Raw genomic sequence first — 11,706 nt, 5'->3', positions numbered from 1 at the left:
CGATGGTGGGGCAAACCTCAGCGAGGACGCTGAGTCCCATAAGGGGGTTGGATTGTAACACCCTAGGCAAATCCCACATCGACAAAACACGGGAGAGATGCTGGGTTCATAAGTTGGTGGTTCGTAACCCCTATTGACGCGTTTTAAAACCGTGAGGGCTTCGGCCCAGAGCGGACAATATCACTAGTAGGCCGGGCCATTACATTTGCCTAGTGACGCGTTTTAAAACCGTGAGGGCTTCGGTCCAGAGCGGACAATATCACTAGTAGGCCGGGCCATTACATTTGTCAAATGTAATGGCCCGGCCTACTAGTGATATTGTCCGCTCTGGGCCGAAGCCCTCACGGTTTTAAAACGCGTCAATAGGGGTTAGGAACTATCAACTTATGAACCCAGCATCTCTCCCGTGTTTTGTCGATGTGGGATTTGCCTAGGGTGTTACAATCCACCCCCCTTATGGGACTCAGCGTCCTCGCTGAGGTTTGCCCCACCATCGCCCAAGAGGACACGCGAGCGGCTCTGATACCACTAAATGTGACGCTCCTTACTCGTCTATTGTATAGCCGAGCAAGAAGTGCCACATTCGGTGCCGGAGCACCCTATCTTGTCTTATCATGTCTATTGTAAATTTTAATGTCATTTAAATCAGGTAATTTATGTGTAGAATTTTTTTTTTTTTTAGTCTGTCTTATTTATCCTTGTTCTACAATCTTATCCTTATCTCGATTTACTATTGAAAATATGTAGCTCTACACAATAGTCCCAAGTCGGTACTGTAATCTGCAGCTTACAGCACAAACATTAAGAGCATTGCATAGTCACCACGGTATAATCCCAATAGACTAACTCTTTTTTTTTTCTCAACCCGTTCTGTACTCATCTTCTTTCATCTCATATACAGCTTCCTTCTCATTTCCATTTATTATCTTTGATACGATCCTTTTCGGTTGATAATCTACCATAACCTTATGGTTCAAAAGGTTGGTGACAAGCATGTCATCTTCAAACCCATCTCTTGGTATCCTCTTTTTAACAGGAGATATAATGTGTATATATATATATATATATAGGGGTGAATATAATTAGGGTCTATCAATACATACTTAAAGGTATTATAATTAGGAAATGTACCTCTAATAACGTCTACCGGATTTGGCTCTTTTCGAGCCATAGCGTACATGCGGGATGCTACTTCAGCCTCGGGGTGTTCTATAGTCTTATAAGCTCTCTGTGATGTACCAGCTATCTCTGGTCTCATCGGTCTTCTACCCTCTGTACTGTCGAGGCAGACTTCTGAGTCTGTGGTGGAGCTGTGGGAGCACTCCTCCATGGGCAATCTCTCAAAAAAAATGCTCTATGGACCCACATCTGAAACATCCACCCGTTAGTAATCTACACTTTCCTCTGTGGTTCTTCCTATAATGTGTACAAACTACCATCGGGGTTGATCTCCGTGCTATAGGACCCATAGAATTGTCAATTGATACACTCATCTGACCTCCTCTCCTCGGGTAAATTGGAACCTCTGCCTCTGTTCTCTACTCTGAATCTAACCCTGAGACCCCCTGGGTCTCTTGCTCTCTGTAGCAGCTACGCTGGACTGGCCAGGTCCAGACCCTCTCTTGCACTGCCTGTCTCTCCTAAACTGCTCATCATTTCTAACTCTCTCTACTGGGGTCCTATATACTAGCTGGGGAGGTGGTGGCATAGCTCCAGTGACCTGACGAAGCAATTGAGTCATTTGCTCTAGGAAGGCCTGTTGTGTCCTTACTAAAGTACCCAATGATGGTTCTGCTCTACTGCTACTGCGCCCCAGATTAAACGCAGGTGCAGGTGCGTGACTCTCTACTTCCTCCTATATCGGTCTTAGAGGTCCGTGCTCTGAAGGATCAAATGCCATCGATCCTATAAAACAGACAAAGAACAGATCTGCATTAGTGTCACCTCGACTCTATTTAAAGGCCCATGCAAGTGATGCAACTATTTCTTTCTATCTATTTAGGTCTAGGACCGCCTAAACCTCTGCTCTGATACCACTAAATGTAATGGCCCGGCCTACTAGTGATATTGTCCGCTCTGGGCCGAAGCCCTCACGGTTTTAAAACGCGTCACTAGGAGTTACGAACCACCAACTTATAAACCCAGCATCTCTCCCGTGTTTTGTCGATGTGGGATTTGCCTAGGGTGTTACACGAAGCCTGTCTCCACTTTAATGGGCAAATGCCCCTCATTAATGGGTAGAGCCAAATCCTTAGCAATTGGCAAAGCCCTTCTCTACAATGGGTGATAGTATCACTTCATGGGCTGAAAGCCACTCTCTTCAATGGGTAAAAACCAAATAACCTTTTGCATCATTCTCCTATTTATAGTGTTAATTTCCTCAATCATTATCTGATTAGGAGTCCTGCTCAATGTATGAATAATACTAAAATAAGAGTTCTACTCATTATAGGAAATATTCCTCCACCTTATTGAGAAATATTTCTCCCATTCAAATTAGGAAAAGATCTCTCTCCAAATCCCATTAGGATTTTAAGTCATAATTCTAACAATCTTCACCTTGACTCAAAATCCATCAACCATTGCATACCTCAAATTCTTGGGTATCATCAAATCATCAAATCTCCATGCTTGAGCTTGAACCCTTCAAATCATCAATTCTTTAATCTTCATCTTGGGTGTAACTTGCTTCTTTCTTTAAAAAATTTTCACATCATCTTCTTGATTTTGCATCAAGAGCTCCACATCAATTTCAACTTTCCACCACCACCATTATTGCATGTGCAAATTTCTACATGTTGTAGCAGCTCCACCTTCAACCAAACTCATCAAGATCATCTCGTGCTCTAATACCAATTTGTTGTGTACCGCGGAAGCGTGTAAACTGCAAAAAAATAAAGTAAACACACAAAACATCAATATTTACGTGGTTCACCCTTTCAACATAGCGCTACATCCATGGGCATGCCATCTTCCACTATCATCAATAAATAAATCATCATTACAACCTCATAGCTATACTACCCATCAATCCAATTACACCCAAGAGATCCCATAGTACATCAAACTGCTTATAGTAAATATATTAGTTAGTCCCTCTCAGTCTCCTCTTGACATAACCCAATATATTTACTATTACAATACTACACTACAAAGGGTGCCTTCAACTATATGGGCAAGAGCCCTCTCACCAATAGACAAGAATTTCTTCCTGCGTGTAAACTGTAAAGAAATAAAGTAAACACATAAAACATCAATATTTACGTGGTTCACCTTCTCAACATAGGGCTACATCCATGGGCATGCCATCTTACACTATCATTAATAAATAAATCATCATTACAAGCTCACAGCTATACTACCCATTAACCCAATTACACCCAAGAGATCCCACAGTACATCAAACTGCTCATAGTAAATATATTAGTTAGTCTCTCTCAGTCTCCTCTAGACATAACCTAATATATTTACTATTACAATATTACACCATAAAGGGTGCCTTCAACTATATGGGCAAGAGCCCTCTCACCAATAGACAAGAATTCCTTCCTGCGTGTAAACTACAAAGAAACAAAGCAAACACAGAGAACACCAATATTTAAGTAGTTCACCCTCTCAACATAGGGCTACATTCATGGGCATGCCATCTTATACTATCATCAATAAATAAATCATCATTACAAGCTTATAGCTATACTACTCATCAACCCAATTACACCCAAGAGATCCCACAGTACATCAAACTGCTCATAGTAAATATATTAGTTAGTTTCTCTTAGTCTCCTCTAGATATAACCCAATATATTTACTATTACAATACTACACCACAAAGGGTGCCTTCAACTATATGGATAAGAGCCCTCTCACCAATAGACAATAATTCCTTTCTCTTGAATTTTATATTCTTACTCCACCTTAGGCCGAAGCCTCTATCCACTGCAAAAAGCAAATACCCCTCATTAATGGGCAGAGCCAAATTCTCAGCAATTGGCAAAGCCCTTCTCTATAATGTGTGACAGCCTCACTTCATGGGCTGAAAGCCACTCTCTTCAATGGGCAAAAGCAAAATAACCTTTTGCATCATTCTCCTATTTATAGTGTTAATTCTCTCAATTCTTATCTGATTAGGACTCCTACTCAATTTATGAATAACCCTGAAATAAGAGTTCTACTCATTATAGAAAATATTCCTCCATCTTATTGAGGAATATTTCTCCCACTCAAATTAGGAAAAGATCTCTTTCTAAATCCCATTAGGATTTGAGTCATAATTCTAAGAAAAAATTTTCTAGTAAAATGTGAATTTAAATTGATTAATATAAATTATATTAAATTTATTAAATAGAAATCTAGTTACCTTTTTCAAAAGAGGAAGAAAGTAAATAAGGGCTCGTTTCTAGTTGCCTTTTTCAAAAGAGGAAGAAAGTAAATAAAGGCTCGTTTACTATTGAAAAATAAATTTTTGTTTTTTATTTTATATTTTTTCAGAAAAATTTCATTTTTATTTTTCATTAAAGATAAGGAAAAACATGTTTACCTGGAACAGTGGAACTAATAGAAAATAGTTTTTTAATTCAAAAATTAAAATTTATTAATATCTTTCATAATTAGAAAAGAGATTATTAGTTAAATATATTTAAATCTTATTTTATTTTTAATATTTTTAATTTGTGTGATTCATTTATTTTATTATAATAATTAATTTTTATCATTATAAATAAATATTTTAAATGATTATTTAATATTAATTATAAAAGGCTATAATATAATTTTAGCTAACAGTTGAAAAACAATTTAAAATTATCTTTTAAATCTTAAATAAATTTTAAAAAATGAGATAACTAACTTTATTTCTTTATTTTAAAAATCAGCAATAAATAATTAATAATAAATAAATAGTACATAACTTTTAATTTAGACTATGGTTTTATTAATTATGTGATAGACTCATCTAAGATTTTAGGTCCTTTATTTATTTATTTTTTAAATTTAATGGACATGTTTAGTATATAAAAGGTTCATATTTGAAATCTCTTTAATAATTTATTTTCAATTTCCTAAATTCGATGGCTATTATGTGGAGGGAACCAAAGCTGAGTAGATCCAAAGAAACCCTCTCCTCGGTGCCATTGGATCTACATCCGAAATACATCCATAAAAGCCTATTTGTAATCTTGCTCGAAGGCGGGAAGGGACAATCCACTCTCCGGGCAAGGGGAAAATTCCTTCCCTGCTCGAAAAGAGAGAGAAATGAAGGAGAGCTGTGAAAAACCAGTAAAGAAAAGTGAAGGGTCACTAGAAGACGGTACCTCAAGAGAAGAAGTGGAATTCCTCTTTCAGTTATTATAATTCATTGAGTATATCATTAAATGACTTAAATATAAAATGAGCTCAAAACACTTAATAAAAGAGTTAAATGCAGGTTGAATTCGAATTTTTCTTTTTTCTTTTTTCTTTTTTTTTTTTAATTTATGGTGTATTTAGATGTAATAAAATTAGAGAAATTTATTACAATTCTTCAGAAATTTAAATTTTGAGTTTGCATTTTTATGGAATTTTATTTCGATAATTTATTTTAAATTATTTAATATATGGCAAATTTTAAATAATTTTATGCTTTAAAATTATTTCAGATCTTTGAAAATTCTTTGAGCATTTTTGAGATTCAGTTTACGTCCTGAGATAGAGTGAGAAAGTTAAAAAAAAAGGTCTAAAAATAATTGAAAAACAAGAGCGTGGACAGTGATTTGAAAAATCATGGATCAAACAGGCAGGTTGAAGAATTTGGAAACAATAGTGCTAATGCAATTTTGATTGAGGAAATTGACAAATGTCTATTCTGAAAAAAAAAAAAAAGGCTTATGGAAATTGACAAAGAGTTCTGCAAAGACTGAGAAGCAATGGATTTTCAGAATGAAACTTCTCAAACATTATAGCCTTCTGCGTCTTTCTTGTGATTCCTGTAACCACGTAAAATTATGGATGCAGTATACCAAACGAGAAGTTATGCTATGCCTGCTGTAAAATTGGGGGAAAAGAATATCAAATTATCAATTTTAGCTAATACTTTTAATTTTGTAAATTTTACACATGCCTCATACGCCCAACCTATAGTAAACAATTTCTATACCAACACCGCTGGTGAAAAAACCCCTAAAATTACAACATAAAATGCAGCCATTGTGTCAACCTAAACAGTCCCAACAAAACAGACCTTATCAAGTGTAGCCAATCTTTCCACTAGATCCAAGTGTAAGTTTGAGTTCTTTCTCCAGAATGATTGCACCAAAATTTTCAATGCTTATTATTGAAATTTGATGTCCATATTTGCAATTATTCATGCTTGAATTTGCATCCCTCTGTAATAGGAAATTGAATCCAACTGTAGGAAACTCATCTTTAAAATAAAATGTAAATTAACTGCAAGCTTGGAAAAGATAAAAATGAGAGAATGGCGAATTACTGATTTGGGAATTTCACACAGCCTAAGCCTAATTTTTCAGGGAGACCAAAATGCACGTACGTACTGCTTCTATGAAAATTAAAGCAGGACTTGTCAGGGCACCAGGCATCTAATACCAATTGACCGCCATTACATACTTAAGACACTTGAGTGAATCTAACTGTGGTTTTCTTTTTTTTTCTTATTTAAGGAATAGATCTAAATGCAGCAGAAATATTATGTCACAAAAATGCGAGTGAAAATCAATAAATGAAAGGAGAATATCCACTATATATATATATATATATATATATATATATATATATATATATATATATTATACATCAAATAAGTTGGTCAAGCAACAAATATCCATCAATATGAACAGATTAATTAGAAGAAATTGAGGTCCAATTTGATAAAATTTAGGCTTTATAAATACAACTAGTCATTTTATCGTGCATTACGCAACTTATTTATTTTTTATTTTAATATATAATTTAATATTTATTTTTATAAAATTTATATTTTACAACCATGCTATAAATTTTTGTTAATGATAACATTTTTAATTAATTATTAAATACAACTAAAATTTTTGTTAAAATATTAAATAATTATATCCTATTAAAATTAAATTAAATTTTTATTTTTAAAATAATTATCAATTTTTTTTAAATATTCTTTCATAAAAATGTAACAATACAATATTTTTAGAGTATAATTGCATTTTAAAAAAAACCATATATTATTAAAAATAATTTGTCCATAATAGCTATAATAATAAATATGCTCAAAAACTTTTTAAATATTATAGTAATATCCAAGAATAATAATAATATGCCAAATAATTTTTTAATTTATGATTTGTATTTTTTTTTTTAGGTCTTAAGTTTGTCCTTTTAAAATTTGAATTTTTTACACTTACCAACATTGCAAATGTTCATTGCTTAATTTTTCCTATATAATATTTTGTATTTTTTTTTTTAAAACAACAATTGCTTTTTATATAAATCATTGGAAAGTTATACAATTAATTGTATATCTCTTTATTCTAATCATCTGATTTTAAATTCTATGACTTTTATAAAAATATATATATATTTTTAAATATATTCTATAATTATGCATGCAACGAAAAAGATTTGATTTGAAAAATAAAACATAATAAATAATTTTAAAATAATTACACATATTTAAAAAAAATAAAACAATTAAAGTATCGATAGAAACAAGTAAAAAGGTGAGAGATTTTAATAAGATAGATACTCAATATTCAAAAGAAAAAGGAATGAGGAATGAATTTATTTTCTAGTATTAATAAATAAATTATTTAATTGTAATCGATATAAATACTATTTAATTTTAAATTTTAAATTTTGATAAATGATTTGTATTATATTTTAAATTAATTTATGTATACCAATCAAAAGATAAAAACAAAATAAGGAAAAAAGCAAAAATAAAAATGTTACAACTTTAAAGGAAGTAAAATATATAAAAATAAAAAGGAAAATGAGGATTTAAATTTTAAAATTAAATAGGATAAATTAAATTTTAAAATAATCAATAAATCCACATGTGATAGAGGAGCAGTTAAGAAGCAAGTGTGCTAACAGAGAATATAGAAATTAAGAATGCTAAAATAGCATATAAGAAATAGATTTACCTGTTGTCATTTTGAGTTTGGTTAGCATAGGCAACAAGGAAGAGATAGAGATTTTGAATTTGATAGAGAAGGTGTGGTTCCTCTCCCTTATGATTCAAAAAGTCATTTTGGTCTTCATCCACATCATTTTGTTCCAATCTTTGAACGCCTTCCTCATTAATCTCAAGTTGTTATATTGGATGGACCGCACGCTTAATTTTCCCCTCCTTGTCATGGTCAGTAGAGAAGTGAAATAAGGCCATTTTGGTCCTCATCCTCCTCAAATTGGTCCAATCTTTCAAGAGAAGTGAACTAGACAATCAATAGGTATCTAGTTCTGACCATATTTCTTAAAATATAAATGAGATTATGATTAAGAGAAAATGAGATTATGACCAAATTGTCCACTTCCATTGACCTGAAGTTATGATTAAGAGAAAATGATGACTTCCACAAAGCATTTAATGTTAGAAATATTAAGAAACGAAGATTAAGGCACTTTCAACAGAAGATAGAAGACATGCTTTTTCAACAGAAAAAAAAAAAAAAAGAGGAAAATTGGACATTTTTGTGCTAGTTCTACCTGATCTTCGTTCTGCATCACGGAATGCTGCACCTAGCTTATTATTGCCATTTGGAGTGCTTGCCCATACATCATATTTAATGCTCTTATGATTGTCATCTTCAATTGTAAGATTTGATAACACAGAACTTTGCGTTTGCGAACTCATTTTCAAAATCTGGTCGGTTATACTGATCCCTTTGCATAGTAATTCCCAATTCTTCCTTGACAGAGCAGCCATACTCCATGTTTGATCTACTAACTTTAGTTATGCTCTAAAGAAGCAGCGACAAAACATATAAAAAATAAATAAATAATACAACATTCATATTAGTAAAACGTAGAGAGGACTCAGAAAGAGTTAGCCAAAATAAAATATATATATATAAAAAAATAATACAACAATCATAATATCTCCTTTTATGGAGTGGCAAAACAAATATTACAAACATGGCGTCATATCTATCCAAGAGTATCAACATAAACATTAGCATATTGAAGGCATACTTGTTTGAGAGAGAGAGCTAAACTCAGGCAAAGAGCGGCCAATAATATATCCTTAATCACAAAGCAACATAGCCTTACTAGCTAACTCAAAGACTCTTAACGTCTATATCTATATATATTTATCTATATCTATATCTATATAAATGTATAATAGCGAAGAAAAATCCTAATTTCCTACTTCTACGTGATAATAATAATTTTTATGAATTGTAAATATATTTTTTTTATTTTTTAGAAATTTTGAGTTTTTTTTTTATTTTTCTGTATTTTGATTGGATCAATTAGCATATATTTTTTAATTTAAAAATTTTATATTTATTTATAATTAATTATAATATTGAATATCTAACCATATTAATTATATTATTAAATATTGAAAGTTAATTGTATATGATTATTTTTCTATTTTGTGTTTTTAATATTTAAAATTTAATCATTGTAAATATTATTTTAAGAAAATATTTGATATTACATTAATTAATTATGATGAATTGTACAGTAGCAAATTTAACTTCAAATTATTAATATACAGATTTTTCAAACACTTAAACTCAACTAAACTTTTATCTCAAAAATTTTGGGTCGGCTATATGAATTCTGGGTTAAATTATATGTCATATTGGATTTTCTTTCTCCACTCTAAACGATTTTGGGTTAAATCATATGAAAATGTCATATTGTACTACTCTCTTCTAAGTCAGTTTAGGTCTACCCCTTCTTTTCTTTCTATTATCTAACTTAATATGCTCTACTTGTCTAACTGGAGCCTCCGTATATCTACTTACCAAACTACCTCAATCTCTCTTCTCTTAACTTATCCTCAATTGGCACCACACCTACTTTTTCTCTAACACTCACATTATCGATTTTATCTAATCTAGTATGACTACTCATCCACCTTAAACATTCTCATCTATAGATTTCTCAAACACTTAATTAAAAAAAAAAAAAATTAGATAAATCAATCAATAAATAAATTAATCAACCTATGTTAATACACTTAACAAGTTAGAACAATCAAAATACACAAATAAACATATAATATACATATAATTTAAAAGAAAAGAAAAAAAATGATAGTTCTTCACAGAAGAGGCAGAGAAAGTGCTAAAATTAGAAAAAAAAAAAAAAGAAAAAAAGAAAAAAAAAACTAGGCGTTGACTAGCTATGCTTCTCAATCTTCTGCTTCAAAGAAAGATCTGAAATTGTACCAAAAAAGGGAATGCAGCTAAAGGGAGACTCATTGAAAAGGTGAAGGAGAAAAGGGTCAATGAGGTAAAAGCGAGAAGGGGTCACCATTGAATTTTATAATTTTTTTTCATTTATTTATAAAAAAGACAAATATAAAATTTTATATAAATTTCAAAAATTTATTATCACATTAAATCTATAGATGCCTAATTTATTTTGTTTATAAAATTAACTTTATTTAAAAAAAAAAGACGAACTTTTAATTATAATCGGTATAAAGTCGATAAAAAAGGCAATTAAGATTAGAAAAGATCTTATGTAGATTAAAGTACGAATCTATACCCATAATTAAATAAATATTAATTATATCCTGTATAATTAATAATGCCTTAAAAATAATAATAATAATGTATTGTTACAATCATCAAAATATATATACATACACTAAAGTTGATTACAAACCATTTATGCATTACATGGTCCTATGTTCAAATCTCCTAGCACACTATTTTCGATTTTTTTTTTAATTTTAAACGAGTTAATTAAATCATTTAAAACCCGAATGCGTAACCAATGAACCCTAATTTTCTAACATTTCAGATTTATTATCTAAATCAAATTGATTATTAGTTCTTTACCTAATTAAACCCATCCGATTCTTACAACAATAATGTTAACTAGAGTAATTATTTTTTTTATTATATATATACCAATTTATAAAAATTAAAAAAAATAAATTATAAACTAAAAATTAAAATGAATAAAATACACACGCATATCATCAAATTTCAAAATAATATGAATTAGTTGTATGGTAGAATTCACATGGAGCATCCCTTATGTAGGTATGAACTATTTTCTCAACAATAAATTAATATTTCATAGAAGAAATTCATTCCATGTAAATATTTTCTTATTTATATAAAAATATTAGTGATTATATTTACATTATCTTTTTAAGCCATAGACATTTTAATTAATGAATTATATTAAAAAAAAACTTTTAATATATCATAAAATATATAAATATAGTCATGTCATTATAAATGATATATAATTAATATAAATTATAATTTATATATTTTGTACATTTTTAATTATATTTTTAACCAATCAAAGTGACATATGCAATTTTTTTTTTTCAAATCAATAACAAAATAACACTAAATATCGAACCTACCTAGATAAGTTGTGAATTATATCAAAATTAAAATCTGAAATTGGCTCAAATTAATAATTTAAGGGTTTGAATCGGAATCAAACTGATTATAATTTATAGAGTGATGGGTTTTAATTTATAGAGTGATTATAATTTCTTCTTCTCAAACCAGGAACTCATCTCACCTGTCTGATCCT

Source organism: Hevea brasiliensis, chromosome 14 (genome assembly GCF_030052815.1).
Source record: "Hevea brasiliensis isolate MT/VB/25A 57/8 chromosome 14, ASM3005281v1, whole genome shotgun sequence".
NCBI classification, from domain to species: Eukaryota; Viridiplantae; Streptophyta; class Magnoliopsida; order Malpighiales; family Euphorbiaceae; genus Hevea; species Hevea brasiliensis.
This window is presented reverse-complemented; position numbering follows the sequence as displayed.